This window comes from Macrobrachium rosenbergii, chromosome 5 (genome assembly GCF_040412425.1).
Source record: "Macrobrachium rosenbergii isolate ZJJX-2024 chromosome 5, ASM4041242v1, whole genome shotgun sequence".
In the NCBI taxonomy this organism is placed as follows: Eukaryota; Metazoa; Arthropoda; class Malacostraca; order Decapoda; family Palaemonidae; genus Macrobrachium; species Macrobrachium rosenbergii.
Genome location: NC_089745.1, coordinates 15,589,202 through 15,608,203, shown reverse-complemented (window position 1 = coordinate 15,608,203; position 19,002 = coordinate 15,589,202). Strand labels below are relative to the sequence as shown.

General features: G+C 37.3%; 1 long non-coding RNA gene across 2 annotated transcripts in view; it reads right to left on the bottom strand.

Annotated features, from left to right (window-relative positions):
* Positions 1-19,002, bottom strand: part of LOC136838528 (uncharacterized) — a 595,187-nt gene that overhangs the window by 434,596 nt on the left and 141,589 nt on the right. The gene's annotated exons all lie outside the window — the stretch shown is intronic.

The window sequence follows — 19,002 nt, the reverse complement described above, 5'->3', positions numbered from 1 at the left end:
ACTGCTCTGAAATTTAAAAGGCCCACAAAAACACTATTACACCTTGTTAATGGTGTTTTCTTTTAACCTTTTACACTTCTTATACCAATAAGTTACTGAAAAAACAGTGTCCAATTAAGACGTATTAGGGGAAAAGAAGACAGGAAGACCTAGAATGTGCTGGATAAATGGGACGGAAGACGTACTGAAATGCAAAGGTCTTAATATCCAGGAAGACAGAGAGTACGCGAAAGACAGTTGAGTGCTTCATTGTATGTCTTAGGGGAATTTGACGCACTGTTAATGAGCCTTCAGTGTACATGTATAACATGACTAGTGCTGTGGACATTACTGCATAGGGGCCTTTCCTGGATTCAGTAGGTAAGGTATGAACGCGGCTGCATATATATATATACATATACATTTATGTATATATTTATATATATGTATATAAATATTTATATGTATATATATATATATATATATATTTATATATATTTATATATATATATATATATATATATATATATATATATATATATATATATATATATATATATATATATATATAGTGGTTGGGTGTGCCCACTGGCAATGGGCGTGAACGACTATACGGATTTAAAATTATTTTTACCTTGAATAAAAAAATCGTCTGCTGCTGTAGTCGGCTTTAAATTTCCATCAAAAAACCTGCAACATCATCAGTTAATGGTCATTATTTTGTTCGCTAATGATCGCTGAAAACAAAGCCTGGGATTTGCATAATTAAAAGCAATAGATCCTACTTGATGACCGCACGTGCCTGTTTTTTCCCCCAATTAGACTTGCGTTCGTCATGTATTTTTTCAAACTTTTTTTTTTTTTACTGACTGAATGCGTGAAGGAGGATGTAAGGTAGGAGAGACTTTAGGGATCCTTTGGGTTACGTCAAGGCCAAGAGAGACAAGGTCTGCTCACTTCCCCCCAAATGCCCCATGTAGGCGGAGCTTTGTCTACCTCCTTGTTCCGTCAGCAGGGGAATTGCCGTAACGACCAGGTACCTCTAAGATACGTCATCGCCTACGTAGTTACCCCAGGTGGGAGGCGACCCCACCCATCTGGGTAGACCTTGTCTCTCTTGCCCTTGCTGTGATCTAAGGACGGTTACCGAGTCATTCTTTACACCTGTTCATTAGTATCAAATTATGCAGAAATGAGGGCGTTCCTCTCTTTCTCAGGTGGGGTCAACACTTCTCATGTAATGGGTGGTACCAAGACCAAGAGAGACAAGGTCTACCCAATTGGGTGGAGTCGCCTCCCACCTGGGCTAACTACGTAGACGATGACGTATCTTAGAGGTACCTGCTCATTACGGCGATTCACCTGCTGACGCAAAAAAGAGGTAGACAAAGCTCCGCCCAAATGGGGGATTTGGGGGGAAGTGAGCACACCTTCTCTTTCTCTTGGCCTTGGGTGGTACTACAGGATTCCGGGAATTGAATAAAGCCATTCTCGATATAGCTTGAAAGTCACTATAAAAACAGAAATCCAAAACTCTTCTCGCAGGAAGAAATCGAAAAATTAAAAAATCAAACATTCTCACCGTCAAGTTGCTTCTGGATTAAGACTTATTTTTATTTATGTATTATATTTAGTGTCATCTGTAATACTGCTTACAAAATCCAGTAAAGTGCTACCACAGAGAACAATATTTTACAAACAGATATTTTGCTATTGCATAAAATTTATCTTACCTCAAAGAATAGCACAAAAATTACTTTTTATGCTACAGTTAAAAATACCAAAGTTACCATGCCTCACATCTTGAGATGATGACGATTACCTGGCGTATTAAAAAATACTCATAGCAGCAAGAGTCTTAAAATGGAGAAACAAATCCACAGCAATGTAACCATCACGGTATTGCTACCCTAACAACACTAAATTCTTAACAATAATGGCAGCAATGCATTTCCTTCATCTGTTGATGCTGCGAAATAATCTTAACATCATAAAACCCACTTAATCCTATCCTTAACCGACGGGGACTTCCAGCCGCTGGATATGAACGAGGGCTGGAATCATGGAATCACGGATGGGAGCCGAAGGAATTTATGCAGTGTATGGAATGAGAGAGAGAGAGAGAGAGAGAGAGAGAGAGAGAGAGAGAGAGAGAGAGAGAGAGAAGTGCGTCTTCCAGGTTACTCCGTATTGACGAGGGGCTGAATCAAAGCCACCAAGCTAATAAATTAGAGGGTCAATACTTCGTACGGCCAGACGCCAAAGGCAGACGCCATAGGCATTTTGTCTTGTATGGAAGAGAGAAAGAGAAGAAGGGTTCGCTGCCCGTCTGTCACCACCACTGTGCCATGACCTAAATAGGAGCCAGATAAGAAATCGGTTGGGCAATTTGTGGTGTACCCTCTGGGGTTCTTTACGGGGAGATAATTTCCTGATTTCTGTTAAGAGAAAAATTGTCTCGCCAATATCCCATTCCTTTTCCCAGGGTTTATTGCATCTCTCTCTCTCTCTCTCTCTCTCTCTCTCTACAAAGACGTTCCAAGATCTCTCTCGCTCTCTCTTCCCTAATTAACAAACAATTATTGGGTCAATGAAATGTGGAAAAACTTAAAATCTCAAACAAAAATAAATCCACATTTGAATCTTCCCCAAAATTTGTCCTCTTTACTTAGTCAGTTCGATCTTTTATTCTTTTTGGGGAGAGAGAGAGAGAGAGAGAGAGAGAGAGAGAGAGAAGAGAGAGAGAGAGAGAGAGAGAGAACGTATGCAATGACAATCAAATCAAGCATTCACGCAAGTCATCAAATAACAAAGTTATTTCTTTCTTACCAAATTTCGTTACAATCAATCAAATCCTCGATACTGCACTTACCTTCCTTCCAAATCACTCTTTCCCTCCATGCCATTTTCCCCTGACGCTTTTTCGCATTACAGATATGCTCTTTCCCCTTCCTGTTTCCCCAACTCCTAACCATCATCACGCCTCCCTCCTCCTTCTCCATCTACCCACCCCACCCCGACACCTCGCCTTATCATAGCTACCTTAGCATATTCCACCTAACGTCAGATCATTCTCCCCTGACGAGAAAGATCCCGTCCCCTCCTATGCACTTCGGATAATGGCCACTAACCCCTATGCCTGCCTTCACTTCTGTTAATCCATCCCCCTACCATTCCCCCCTACGCCTATCCTGATTATATTATCTTCGTGCCAATGTTCTTTACCTCTTTATGCTATTCTACCTCTCTTTCATGTTCCCCTCCTCTTCCTACTTAACATTCTGGTCATTCCAGCCCCTTTCCTCTGATTACCAATCGCCTCCTTACACACACCAGAACCTTAGTCTGATATGGGAATTTACTCCACCATTTCTAATTGTCAGAGCCAAGAAGTTCAGTGAAACACACAAAATCTAGAAAAATTTAATTAAACTGGAGAAGTTCTCTTAACCCTGTGTCCTAATTGACAGGGGTTTACCGGCCCCTGGATACGAATGAGGGTTGGAATCACGCGCCGTCCACCCAATAAAACGAAGCGTCGGTACTTAATGCTGACGGGAGCCGAAGGAATTTATGCAGTGTATGGAATGAAAGGGGCGGGGGAGAGAATCTTCCAGATTACTCCCTATTAACGAGGGACTGAATCACGAGACGTCACGCTAATTATTTAAGAAGGTCCATACTCTATATGGACGGAAGCCAAAGGTGAGTTCGATGCCCGTCTGTCACCACTACTGAGCCATGACCTAAATAGGAGCCAGAAAAGAAATCGGTTGGGCAATTTGTGGTGTACCCTCTGGGGTTCTTTACGGGGAGATAATTTCCTGATTTCTGTTAAGAGAAAAACTGTCTCGCCAATATCCCAATCCTTTTCCCAGGGTTTATTGCATTTCTCTCTCTCTCTCTCTCTCTCTCTCTCTCTCTCTCTCTCTCTCTCTCTCTCTCTCTTTCTAACTATATTCCGTTTAACAGTAACGTTCCAAGATATCTCTCGCACTCCCTTTCTTAATTAACAAGAAATTGCTGGATCAATGAAATGTGGAAAGGCACAATCTCAAACAGGAATAAATCCACAATTTAATTTTTCTCCTCAATTTATCTTCCCTCCTTAGTCAATTTAATCTTTTACTCTTTTTGAAAAGAGAGAGAGAGAGAGAGAGAGAGAGAGAGAGAGAGAGAGAGAGAGAGAGAGAGAGAGAGTAAAGCCACAGCTAAATCAGTTATTCACTCGAGTCATCAAAGAACATAAATGGTTAATAATTGTTTCTTGCCAAACTTCGTTTCTATTTATCATATTATCATATCCTCACTTTATCCCTTACTCTAACGCTATCTCCACTCTTTCCCTCCATGCCATTTTCCCCTGACACTTTTTCGCACTACAACCATCCCCTTTCCCCTTCCTGTTTCCCCACCTCCCAACCATCATCACGCCTCCCTCCTGCTTCTACATTACGCTACCCCGGCCCCCACCCCCTTTCCGGGGGCACCACGCCTTATCACCGCTACCTTAGCATATCCCACCCAACGTCAGATCATTCTACCCTGGGAAGAATGATCCCATACCTGTCCTTTGACTTTGCGTAACGGCCACTAATCCTTCTGCCTGCCTCCAGTATTAACCCATCCTTACCATCCTCCTCTGCGCCTATTATGATTAAATCATCCTCTTCGTGCCACTACCCTTTGCGTTTTTATGCTATTCTACCTCTCTTTCATATTCCCTCCCACTGCCTACCTCATATTCTGGGCTTCCCAAACCCTTTCCCCTGATTACCAATCGCCTCCTCACCACACCAGAACTTTAGTCTGATATCAGATAATTTACTGCATCATTTCTGCTTGTCAGAGCCAGGGCGTGAAGAGAAATATACAATTTCGAAAAAAAGTTAAATGAAATTATGGAAATTGTAGCTAACAGACAGAAAGAAAATGGAGAAAAAACGGGAACAAAATTATGGACTGGTGATAGAGACAGCTTATATGATGGCTGGAAGTAACAGGAAAAAATTAAAAACAGACAGTGCAATTAAAGAAAACTTGGAGGTGACCCAGGAGATGACAGAACTGATTACGTACATATAACAGGTCCTATGATACCCAAAACAATAATAATGAAATAAACTCATGGAAGGATATTGCAGATAACAAATAAAGGGAAAATAATAAAAAAACTGAATAAAAATGCAAAAAACATAAATGGGCGCTGCCTTAGTGCGCATTGCACAGCACTATAGGCATTAGTAAGGTTTATATTTTTCTTTTACTGTCCCTTCGGTCTCTCAGCTGCATTTCTTTCTACCTTTTACTTTTTATTGGTTCCAGTCAGTGTCATCCCACGTAGCTGGCCAGCTTTTTTAACTTTATTATGTTCCTAATTTTCACTATTACTTAGTACAAATGTACTGCAGAGCCCTTTCTCATTCTAGGAACGTGGCTCAGTACTCTGCTTAAAATAAAATTTTAACAATAGTAGCAGTTTTCTAGAAATTATAGTCCCCTTAAAATATTCCTAATAATACACGGTTTTTGAGAAGCATTATTCCTAATTCTGCTTGTTGAATCTTTGGAACTACAACAGTTCACACTGGGTACAAATGCTCTTCTGTTGAGCAGGCTGACATGGGTCTCACTAGTTTATTTTTTATCAGTCTTATTCATTTTACTTTGTTATTCGTCGTATTTTTTTCTTTTTTTGTTATTTCCATTCCATAGATTATTCTTTACTTCGCAATTTCTTTCTGTACTGAGTTGCTTTTTATTTCGGGTCTCTCGGACTTGTAACACTATTCATCCAACCAAGGTTACGGCTTAGCGTGTAATCTATCTATATTAATAAAATCCAGGTGGATCTTTCTTGTTTCTCCGCACCGGGTGGGGGCGGGGTAGGTAGGGGATCGGGAGGATAGGGGAGACATGACACATCCACCCTCCTCCTGCAAACCTGTTTGTCCGCCCAAAGAATGGAAGCGGGAAGGCAGGGGGATCAGGAGGGTAGGGGAGACATGACGCACCATCTCCTCCTGCTCCAGGTTTGTTAGGAAGGTGAAGGCAGGGAATCATGACTGGGAGCATGACACATCTACCTCCTCCAGCAAGCCTGTTTGTCCGTCCGGCTGGAGCAGGGCTAGGGGATTGGGATAAGGAGAATAACGGGCAGCTAATTCCAGCACAATAATAATAATGATGATAATAATAATATAATAATAATAAACACCTATGGGTAATGGTTATTTACATTTTTCAAGCCACTTGTGATAATTACGAGTGAAATAAAAATCTAATCACAGCCATTGCAAGATCATTTCCAATTTTTAGAGAAGAATATTTTATTCTATAGAAGGGTCTCAGTAAAAAAAAAAAAAAAAAAAAAAAAAACAGGAAAACAATGCAGGACGGAAGAAGCGGTTACCAAGTATCACCCAACAGGGTTGCTCTTCCCACATTCACTTCACAAGAAATCGGAAATCCTCGCCAAGCTTTGAATTCCTCCCCCTGCTTCTGTTTTTCCCTTATTCTTATAATGTTTTCTTACTTTATGAGATATTTCACAGCTGATCCCAGTCTCTTTTCTTCTTATTCCCTATTCTTGTTTTCCAACTCCTTAATCTTGTTTTCTTCCTTTTTCCTATTCCTAATTCTTGTCTAATTCCTTTTCTTTACATTCCTTATTCTTGTTTTCTTCTTTTTTCGTATTCCTAATCCATGTCTAATTCCTTTTCCTCATATTCCTTATTCTTGTTTTCCTCCTTCTCTTCCTATTTCATATTCTTTTATTCTCTCTGTCTGGGCTAGAAGAAAGCACTAAGTTGCTCGTTTCATTGCTCTCTGCAATCAGAAAAACATACTTTTTTTTTCTTTGGCATCATTTTCAGTCGACAGCATCGAGGCTCATTCGAGAAATCTAGGCAGGAAATTGAAGACTTCTTAAAAGCAGCATCTGGAACTTCTTAACATGTACAATTACGTCATGAATCTGTCAAGCTATCATAAAAAAAAAAGATAATGCTGAATATCTTAAGGATGTCATTTAGATTATTATTATTATTATTATTATTATTATTATTAATATTATTATTATTATTATTATTATTATTATTATTATTATTATTATTTCAGTAGATGAAACCTATTCACATGGAACAAGCACACCAAAGGGGCTACTGACTTGAAATTCAAGCTTCCAAAGAATGTTGGTTTCAACCTCCCACCGCAGACCCCACACTGCAGCAGTAACTGATCATGATACAGTGCCAGTGATTTTTCATCGCCCTTGGGGAGACGCGAACCCGCGAGATCTGAGTGGCATTCCAAGACACTAACCACTATACTAGCGGACCAGCTAAAGTCAAAGCGTCAACAGCATCTGGTGTTACCAGGCGGTCACCCACCCAAGTGCTGACCAGGTCCAACGTTGCTTAACCTAGCTGATCGGACGAGAAGCGGCGCTTGAGGAAAACAACAACGTATGTATAATGTGTGTTTTTTTTTAAGTACTTAGGATCAAAATAACATCAAACAACCACTACCCAGAAGGTTCCATACAGCCATGTAATTTTGATGTTGGAGGGACGAAGTCATTAATATAAATAACAAAATGTATTCCTCGACAAAGATAAAAAGTCCCAAAAATTTTTAAATCACGAAGAAACTTGTGGAATTAAAAAAAAAAAAGTCTGAATGAATAACATCGCAGCGCAATTTCGTATATGACTGAGAACAAAAAGTTTTAAAAGGACACAACGATTTCTTGGAATCCTTCGAAATCATTTCGCCCCCTCTTCTATGGTCCTCTCTACACGCACAAAGACGGAACCCCTCTACGCCTCATAATCTCCAACAAGGGTTCTTTGATGTACAAAATATCAAAAGGCTTGCAGATTTCCTTTCGCTTTTTCCCAAGAACTTCTTAACGGCGAACGATTTTATTCAACTTTACTACAATAATACCAAGCTTCTTGGTTCTACTATAAGAGATTATTTTTATTTTGGTCGCGAAGAAAAGTTTATACTTGAATTATTCTGTGTACCCCATAACTGATTCCTTTTCATGGCAGCTTTATAATAATAATAATAAAAAAGAAACAAGCTTTAATATGGGCAATCCCCTCTAGTCATGCAAGCCAATATCTACACTGCATAATCTGAAAAAGAAACTCTGCCGCCCAATAAATGTCATAATACGATATTTTCTGGGTTCGGAATAATAACAGACCGGGGGATTTTAATATATTTTAGTAGACACAGCGGGCTAGATCCAACATTTAAATTCAAATATGAATGAGAAAAAGAGGAGGGAACAAACGTTTCTACGTGTTCTCATCATAAACAAGTAAAAATAAGCATTCACCGTCTTTAGAAAGTTAATAGTCGCTCTTTCTTATATTCAATTATTCATCATACGTGTCTGAACAGCTATTTTTATATGAAACATACAATACTATATTCATGAAATTATCTCAAAAGAAATTCCGAACCCGTGTGAACAAGATACTGGCTAATTACGGCTTTACTAAGTTCGGTGTAAACTTTGTACCACATCTCACAATATTATCCGAGAGTCAAACGAGCTACTGCTTCTGAAGCTACCCTCATAAATTATACAAGTGGTTACTAGCCTCATCTCCCCTACAAGGCACCGGACCGAATCCTGGGGGTGGGGGGCAAGAAATTTGGGACGGTTTGAAGAAAAATCTCTTGCCCCCAAGATGAGCTAAGCAGTGTATTAAACACCCGGTGGCCACCACTGAATAAATGTGAGGCAGTGGTTTGGCTGAGGCAGATTTCCTGCCTAACTCATAGAACAGTGGCTGAAGGAAATACCAATAAAGAGAGAGAGAGAGAGAGAGAGAGAGAGAGAGAGAGAGAGAGAGAGAGAGAGAGAGAGGGAAGCTAAAGCATGGTGAAAAAGTACTTATAAAGGTAGTGGGGAAGGACCAATTCAGTTATGAAGGATCACATGATCACGATTCCAAATAGGGATGAAAATATATCATTTAAGCAACTTTAGGAGGAAAAAAAATATACAGCTTTGCAATAAAACCCACCATTTTTTACAAGCACATTTTAAAAACGTAACCGAGCCATTTGCAACTGACCATCGAGTCTCTCGTCAGCGACAATGGGATTCATCGAGGCCTGAAAAACCAGCGCAGTGGAGTGAGTGCGTCAGTGACATTTGCGAGTCAGAGATGAAATATTCCAGACTCGATCTTCGTCGCATCTGGGCTTCGGTGAATGACACTTTATATTTGTCTTTATACTGGATCACTCCGAGATCGGGATGGAGAGGGAGTAAAGGGGGTGGAGGTGGGGGTTGACCGGAGGGAGAGAGAATGGCGTAAGAAGTAGTGATTTTCTTTGTTATTTAGTCTGGCTACTATTTATATTTTCATATACATAGTTAACTGTTATTTTAGTAACTAATTTACCCTTTTTTTAATTAATTCAACAATTCAGCTATCATCAGTTTATTTACAGGTTTCTTCAAAAACTTTATTTCCCAAATTACATTTGCATTTGTATAATATTTTTGACAATACGAGGTCAGTACATGACTGGTATTCAATAAGGGTCCACTTGATGCTAGAGTCTACTTCCTTGAATATAATACATAAAATATGTATTATATTTTGTTACTTGTTGAATTTCGAAGTAGGCAAACCCTCTTCGACATAAATCGGAAGTTAATCATCTGGACATTATTACCCGAATAGTATTTTGACTTGGATTCATCCAAATTGATTCATCCGCTCTAACGATATTCTGACATAAACATGCGCAGAAGGAATTGAATGCTCGTTACAGTGATTTGCTGAATTAGCGAATGACTATGAGATGAGTTTTTCAAAGCTCATGGATATGGTCAATAAGGTACCAATCAGTCTTGCTAATTTAGATGCACAGAAAGGATGGATAAAAAAAAAATGGACTGGAATTTCTTTGATTTCCTTACGTTACTTCTGGTTTATCATTATTTATCTTAAATTTAATCAAATTTAATAAACGATGTTCAGTCTTCTCTTAAAAATCTTGTTGTTTTGGCTTGCTACTAATTAAATCCAACTCATTTTAAATAATAAAAAAAATAGTCACGCTAAGTTCTAGCGACGGTGATACGAAACACTTATTAAATACTTGATGAATACGGGAATCATCATAATTATTACGATCAAATATCTATATAATACCATTAATAATAAGTTTATTATTTGATATGAGTTTTTATAATACCCTTCACAAGAAATTCCTCGGTCTTCCTCATTCTCCCTCTCTTCTCTGCTTCTTTCCTCCATTGTCTACTTTTCCCCTATTTCCTCCCTCTCTTTAATCCTCTCTTTTTCTCTCTTCTTGTTTTCAAGCTCTCTCTTCCTCCCTCGCTCTCCCTCTCTCTCTCTAACCTTTCTGCACGCCAGTGATTAAAAATATGAGTATTTTTTCGAGTTGCTAGTTACTGATTTATATGTTATTCGTTCGTCTAATCCAAAATTGAATAACTTGCGCACCCATACCATCTAAAACTTGACGGCAATATAAGAGAGGGTGGAGACGTTTTCCGACAAAGGTACCTTCATTTCGTTGTAGCATATGGAGGCCAGTGGAGCAAGAGGGAGACCACGGGCTGGAAACCAGCAAGTCTAAATGTTGAATCTAATTCCCGTAGAAAAATTAAGGAGTTGGCCATTGCACTTTATGCAGTATTCTTGTTTTTATGATAATAATAAAATAATAATAATAATAATAATAATAATAATAATAATAATAATAATAATAATAGTATAACTAATCAATACAATAATCAAATAATAGTGATAGTAAAACCAACAATAGTAAAATAACAAATAATAGTAACAGCCACTTATATATAATAATAATAATAATAATAATAATAATCAATAATAATAATGAATCAAAACTACAAACATTAAATCCACACAGCCATTAATAGTAAAACTAACAGTATAATAGTACCATCGAAAACCAACACAGCCATTAACATCGAAATCCACAATAATAATAATAATAATAATAATAATAATAATAATGAATCAATACAATAATTAATAGGAGTAATAGTAAAACTAACAATATAATAGTAACATCGAAATCCACACAGCCATTAATAATAATAATAATAATAATAATAATAATAATAATAATAATAAAAATAATAATAATAATAATAATAACAATAATAATGAATCAGCAAAGTAATAAAAATATTAACAATGAAATTCACACTATCATTGATGATGATAATAATAATAATGATAATATAATAATAATAATAATAATTTAATAATAATAATAATAATAATAATAATAAATAATAATAATAATTATCAGCAGAAGTTGTACACCTGTCGGAGAATAGGATCACGTGGAAAGTCATCTGTCCGAACTGAAAATACCCACTTTTCGATTATATCTTGTCAGCTTGATAAAACTTTGTAAATAATGAAAATAACAGCCTTAGGGAAATTTTCATTTCAGTTAGCGGCAGGGAAAAAAAAGTTAGCTGCAAGCCAGAAACTTGGCTAATTTTGAGAGAGAGAGAGAGAGAGAGAGAGAGAGAGAGAGAGAGAGAGAGAGAGAGAGAGAGAGTCTGGTCTAATTGCTTTCAAAAGTTTCCTAATACTATAATAATAAGTTTTACTGGAAGGTCAATTTCTCTCTCTCTCTCTCTCTCTCTCTCTCTCTCTCTCTCTCTCTCTCTCTCTCTCTCTCTCTCAATCTCCATATGCTTTATGGGGCATGGAAGTTTAACAGTGACCGCCGGAAATTCATCAAAATAATAAATATTCCTAATACTGAACTTCAGCCTTAAAAATCAGATGGTTTACTTCCAACTCGAATTAAAAGAGTGTGTAAAGTGATATGCTGTGCCTCACAAATCACATCAATTAGTAATTGCCTCGAAAAAACTTCATTTAAAACAAATAAGATATTAATTTGTTAACCCAAAACACCTTTAGGGTGTAAGTCAATCCCAAAGTACAGAGAATTCTGTATTGAACAATATCTGTGGCTTAATATTTCATTATATATATATATATATATATATATATATATATATATATATATATATATATATATATATATATTATATGTATATATATATATATCTATGTAAGTATGTTTGTATGTATATTTTTATTTATGAATGTAAGTATAATACTATCTACCTACAGAGAAAAACAAGACATTTGGCATTGCCACAACCACCCTGTAACTATTGAATCAGACATAACCCTTCTGTACTGAAAGCTTCTACAAAATTAGTGCCTCTCCTTAACACAGATACACATAAGCTTCACCAGTAGCTCGTCGACAACCTGTCCGCATACACTGCCATTCGACTGAATCCTGGAGAGTGTGTGACTTTCTTAAATATGAAAGGTCTTTCGTAATATAAATTCAGGAGACCATCTACATTTACACTTCCTTATGAATTATCCAACAAACTAGTATCTACCTGTTTACTATTTCTTCTTGTAAAACCGGCTCTGTATGGAGCGTAAACCTTCATCACGCCTAGGCCTATCCCTCATAAGCCTTCATCAACTTTATTTAACTTCAACCTTCAGCCGCCTGGCGAATAACCTCCAGTACATTAAGCTTTTCATGAAAGGCGAAATGAACCACTCATTTTTTTTTAGCAATACTAAACAATATATATATATATATATATATATATATATATATATATATATATATATATATATATATATATATATATATATATATATATATATCACACTCATATTCAAGACAGTTTTCTTTAGCATACTGACAATGACTAATATATATATATATATATATATATATATATATATATTATAATATCTATATTTGCATATATGTATATTTGTATTTATGAAAGTATGTATAATACTATCTACCTACTGAAAAACAAGAAGACATTTAGCATTGCCACACTAGATTTTTCAAGAAAAATAATCAATTCCTTTTAATGACATCTGAACCAATATGGACAGAAAAACGAACCTAAATACATGTGGCAGAGCAAACGTTGCAAGCGAAATGATCCATTCGTTCAGACAAAGCCGTTTCAGCACAGAACAAGCAAGAATCAACTCTAAATAGCCAGAGCATAAAAACCGGTTTTCCTTGCCGCAGTCCACATCGTCTGATGTCGTGGGGAGCTATGACGCAACAGCTTTCACGTCAACTGGGTCTAATGACTGCGACAATGAAACGACGGCCATAATCAAAACGACAAAAGGATCTGGTTCCATTGTCGCCGATAAGGCGGTTGCATGCTTATCTTCAAAGGGATACCTCTTGCTTCAAGACACTGTTGTGGCTTAATTAGGCTGGAGCGGACTCATGTTCATGTTTACAGTTATGACTCTGAACATTCCATTAGACCAACCACATGCTATACAGGCGCATGCGCTGATGGTATTCTCAACAAACACACACACATACGTGTGAGTGTGTATACGTGTTTGTTTATGTACGTGGGATAACTAAGGCATAGCCTCTGTTTTAACGTTCGTGATACAGAAAGGTATCTTTTTAAATCTTAAAATGAATAAGATTCGTTTACTGGAATGATGGTTGTCATGTATAACCTTTAAAATGCCGACGCCGATCAAGTTATACATGAAGTAAAATCAGGAAATATAACCGTTTCGAGAAAAATATATAATACCTGCAATAAGTAACATGATGAATTAAAGTTGCATTCATACCACTCAATTAAGAATGCAGATCAGAGAGTTGCCAAACTTATCCACACTACAAAAATGCCAGTTAGTATAATTTCAGTCATTTTGGGATACTAAGCAACTTTGTTGTGCACAGTGGGGGAACATCTGTTATGTTAACATGATGTTATCATTATCTATAAATGAATACGCAGAACTCATATTCCATTCAAAACAAAGAGATAAGGATTCAAAACAAAAAGATAAGGGGGTTAGTGTTGTCTAACACTTCCAGCAAGCAGAGAAGCTACTTAGCCTAACAACATCAGTCCAGTAATATAAGTCAACTTTGTCCCTGAAGGGAGGGGCTTCAATGTAACCATAGCACCTATGCTAGGAGTATTGTTTTACAAATGATATTACTCTGTTTTCTGCGTATAATAAATTTCAGGGTGTTTAAGCATTGATTGTGAGTATCCATGTGTTTGAACATACGTGACTGCTCGTTGTTTGTATGTCTAAATTAAAGGGTTCGTAAGTTTCAAAATTGTCAACTTCTTTGTTTGAACACTGTGGCTTTCAAGTGCATGAATGCCAGTGAGCTGTATCAAAACGAGGGTTTTCCTTTCCCGGCTTCTTTTCACATGGAAAATGTACAATGACGTTTCCTAAACAGAATATACGCACAAACACACAGCTTCTCCCTCAATGTCCGTCTACATCAGTGGTTCCCAATCTTTTTTTAGTGATGGCACCCTAACTAATGTAATCATTACCGTGGCACCCCTTTTTCACCATCCCCCACCATACCGCATGAATTAACTTCTTATTTAATGGATAAAATTATTATCTACACTCAAACCAAAATCAGCACAGTGTACATGCAAAAATATACTGTACAAACAAAGAGCATATCAGAAGAATTAGAGTAGACACACTGATAATTATATGAAGACTTCCGCAAACTTTTTTTTTTTTTTACAAATGGTCACTGAGATGATCTAGCCAAGACAAGATTCATGATAATCTTGCGGCACCCATAGGCACTGTCTGTGGCACCCCAGGGTGCCACGGCACCCAGTTTCAGAATACTGGTCTACATTTTACAATGCAGGTAGAGTTATCTTACACGATTACATTGTTGATTAAGGACAAATACTTTTTAACAAATAAACAAAAGCAGCTAACCTCCTACAACAGAAAGATTCGACCTAACATCATCGGCTCAATCGAAAACTCTAATCACAAAATCGATGGAAAAGTTATCGTCAGCGGTGCCTCCAAGACAACGCACGATAAAGGGCTGAAGAAGGCATTAAATCGTTCACTTAAGGCTGACGGCCTAATGTTTAGTCCATAAACCTTCGCCCCTTTTTACTTCCACCGACTTTGAGGCAGCCATTACGGCCCGTCAGTTGTGTTAACCTAACTTTAATAACCTGTCACTCGCGTCATAATCTATCTTTACGTTATGCGAAGATGAGGTTATTGTGATTCTCATGAGATTTTTTCTTCCGCTCTTTTTGAAAAGAATTAACGCAAGTCTTAAGGATTTTTCTTGGACATTTTTCTGCGAAAATTCTTTACCAGAGAAGTTTGCTGTGATTAAAAAGCGAGTAATTATGATCGAACTTTGCCGGGGAAAAGAAGGTTTCAATTTTTTTTTTATGTTTTTTGCAGAAGAAGGAAAGAAAGAGATTTCAAAATTGGTAAATATCAAAACTTAATTTGTTGGCTTTGAGGCCTCATCAAGATTCACTACCGCCTGTTCATGACTGTTGATGGTTTATTGCAAATTTAATTTACAAACTTCATTAACACTTACCATTTTACAAAGAATGGTCTCCAACCTTACGCTCAACCCCAGCAAATACATCTTAATTTGATCTACGAAATAAAAATTCAGTCTTTTCTATGAAACTTACATCATACATGACTATAGTCTTTAAATATTTTGTTTCTTAGTTATTCCCCATTTTTCTCTTTTTCACATATTGGTACCCATTCAGTGAAAACTTTTATTTGCAAGTTAATGGCATTTAAAAACTGTTCCAAATGACCAATGGCTCATTTTGAGTAATAATAACAGGATTTTGGCAGTATCAAACACCATGAAATGAAAGTGACCATTAGAAGGGAATACTTCTCCAGGATTAGGGCAATTCCACAGTCAGAGATCAATGTTAGAAACATTGTGAAGGCAATCAATACATGGGCTGTGGACGAGAGAACATGATCAAGTTGCTAAGGCCTAGTACAAGGTGGTCACTGGTCAAGGGAGTGTTGTATGATTTGGACATTTGTTTACTGATGGCACCCTCCTCGTTGTGGCAGGAGATATAATTATAGGGGCACACGGTGGTGTTACTCATAATGTATATTTGCTGGGACAACCACAGACAAGGCACAGAAAGTGATAGACCAAGCTGGTCCTCTTCGGGAAATATCCATTTGGAGGGCTTGTTCCTCATCACCAGACTTGACATGTTGCTGTTATTATACAATATTATTAATTTTCTCGTCTGGATCCGGAAGAGGGATGTTAGATGAGTTGATCCTACGGATGACCCACCAATCTAACTTGTATTTGCTGTTCATGTGGGCCTCATATACAACCTGATGTTTGGAGAGGTAACTGTGTTCAGAAAAGTGCACTTGCTTGCCCAACGAGTTCCGAGTCTTCTAAACAACATCCTGGTCTATTTATCTATTAAAGTACCCATTACCTACAAGTAATTGAGATTTTTCTTCAATTCGGCATGAGAGTGCTCACTCTCCCCATTCAGGTAAAGCTGGTTTCCTGCAGAAAGAGGCACAGGCGTCCTGGTAGGGTTCTGTGATTACAACAGTCAAGGAGAGGAGCTAGCCACTGATGCTATACTCACAAGGTCATTAAAAATATAAACTGTTAGAAGGCTTCTTGGAATAGTTCTTTCGCCAGAGTCCTTGGTTCGGATGTACCATCAATGTACTTGACGTATCTGGTGGGCTTCTGGGGGCAGAAAAAGCCATGTGCCTTCACGATCCCCATATAAATCTCCGTCAAGAGGAAGTCTGGATGGGAGCTCACTCGACTGTCCCCAACCACCTCCCAACAATATATTTCAAAATCAAACTTTTGATTCTCTATCCCACATTGCTACAGAAACTATATATGCTCTCAAAACTGAGATTTCTCATTTCCTATGACTGAAATAAATAAGACATCGTTCTGTGATTTTTTTCTTTTTTCTGCAAAAAGGAAGCTCGCGTTACCAGCAAAAGAGAGCTCTCATCCTCCACAGATGAAATGGCTGACAATTCACATTGTTATTAAAACACAAGGCACACCGTATGGGTACCACTCTGCTGCAGGCCATGTCTGAAACTGATGAGTTATCCTCTATGGCTTAAGGAGATGGGAGCTCTCATCATCCATAACTAAAACAGGGGAAATTTCTCGTCTTTTTTTTTCTATGCTGAATGTACCATATTTTCTCTACAAGCAGTGGAAAATACAGAACCGGTTGAGAAGTGTGAAATTACTCACTCCTGAAGTATCCTAAAAGTGATTTTGTAAGTAACCATGTACTTTGAAATACTGCGGGTTTTCACTCTCAAATCTTCCCATTTTTAGCTTTATGCTTTAATGGCTTGTTCTTAAAGGCCAAATTTTTAAATTTACAAATCCACCTATTTCGAGCTTAAAAGCTTCCTAGGTTTTATACTAATACACTCTCTTCAGCTTTTCAATAAGAATCCCTCCCAGTGTCAATTTTGTTTACACTTAACTAGTTTTTCCTTTTAGAGTCCAATTTTTCACGATACAATCGTCTGGTTTTGAGTCTATAATTCTTCTATGTTTCACTCTGAAATGATCCCATCTTTTACAAAAAACTCTCATCATTTTTACCTTGTAACCCTGCCAGTTTTCTCTCGGAAACCATCTCACTATTCACTATAACATCGCCAAGTTTTTATCATAGAATCCTCCCTGATTTCACACGCAAATCTATCAAATTTTTCGCAAATGAATAATATAAGTCTACGCTTTGACATCCATCTAGAATTGTTTCTAAAACCCTGTTTTTTATTGTGAAATCCTCCTCAAGTCTTCCCTTCACTTGGATCTTTCTCACAGACTACATATATGTCACTCAACTGGGCAAAACTTTTAAACTTTGAAGGAAGATTCGTAAACTCTCTCTCTCTCTCTCTCTCTCTCTCTCTCTCTCTCTCTCTCTCTCTCTCTCTCTCTCTCATGCCTAATAGTTCCAGGACTCGTCGTACCAAATGCTGCATGAAGAATCAAGCTGAGGCCTGACAAAGAGAGAGCAACATCACGGGAAATGAGATGAACACTCAAGTGGATTGAGGAGAATACCTTATCACGACAATAGCAGAGTGCACTGAATAGGAGACGTATTATGCGGACTCAAAGGTATCACTGATATGAGATTCCCTTGGAATGGAAACAGACGTTGCCTTTAGGCAGCCAGAATAGAATTAATTCACCAGACAGACAGGAAGGAACAGAATGAAAAATGATCCTAAGCAACTGCTGTAACTAACGGAGCCGTTACACCAGGCCACCTCTTTCCACCGTTAATGCTGGGAAATCCTTGGATTGTGTGAATGAGTACTGGCTTTTCTCCATCTGCTTCCAGGCTCTGGAAATTTCTCAGACTATTATTATTATTATTATTATTATTATTATTATTATTATTATTAAAAATGTGAACTTATTCATATTTTTAATAATAATAAACCTAAACGACAATTATCTCATTTTGCTTGATACCAAAGAATAAGAAAGATTAAGTATACCTTAGTCTTACCAGACCACTGAGCTGATTAACAGCTCTCCTAGGGCTGGCCCGAAGGATTAGACTTATTTTACGTGGCTAAGAACCAATTGGTTACTTAGCAACGGGACCTACAGCTTATTGTGGAATACGAACCACATTATAGCGAGAAATGAATTTCTATCACCAGAAATAAATTCCTCTAACTCTTCATCAGCCGGCTGGGGGAATTGAACTCCGGCCCATCGAGTGACAGTCTGAAGCTCAACCGACTCAGCCAACGAAGGGCTATACCAAAGAATAAAAATCACACATACAGTATACATATATATATATATATATATATATATATATATATATATATATATATATATATATATATATATAATATATAATAAGAATGATGATGAAATAGCCCGTGGATAAAAATACAAATGCACAAATATCACTTACAAGTAAAAAGCAAATTATAAGAATTATGGCAAAGTGTCGCAAACAATCTAAATATGCACAGGTAATATTTTCATTTCATTATTCAATTCCTCAGTGAACTACGAATCCATAAA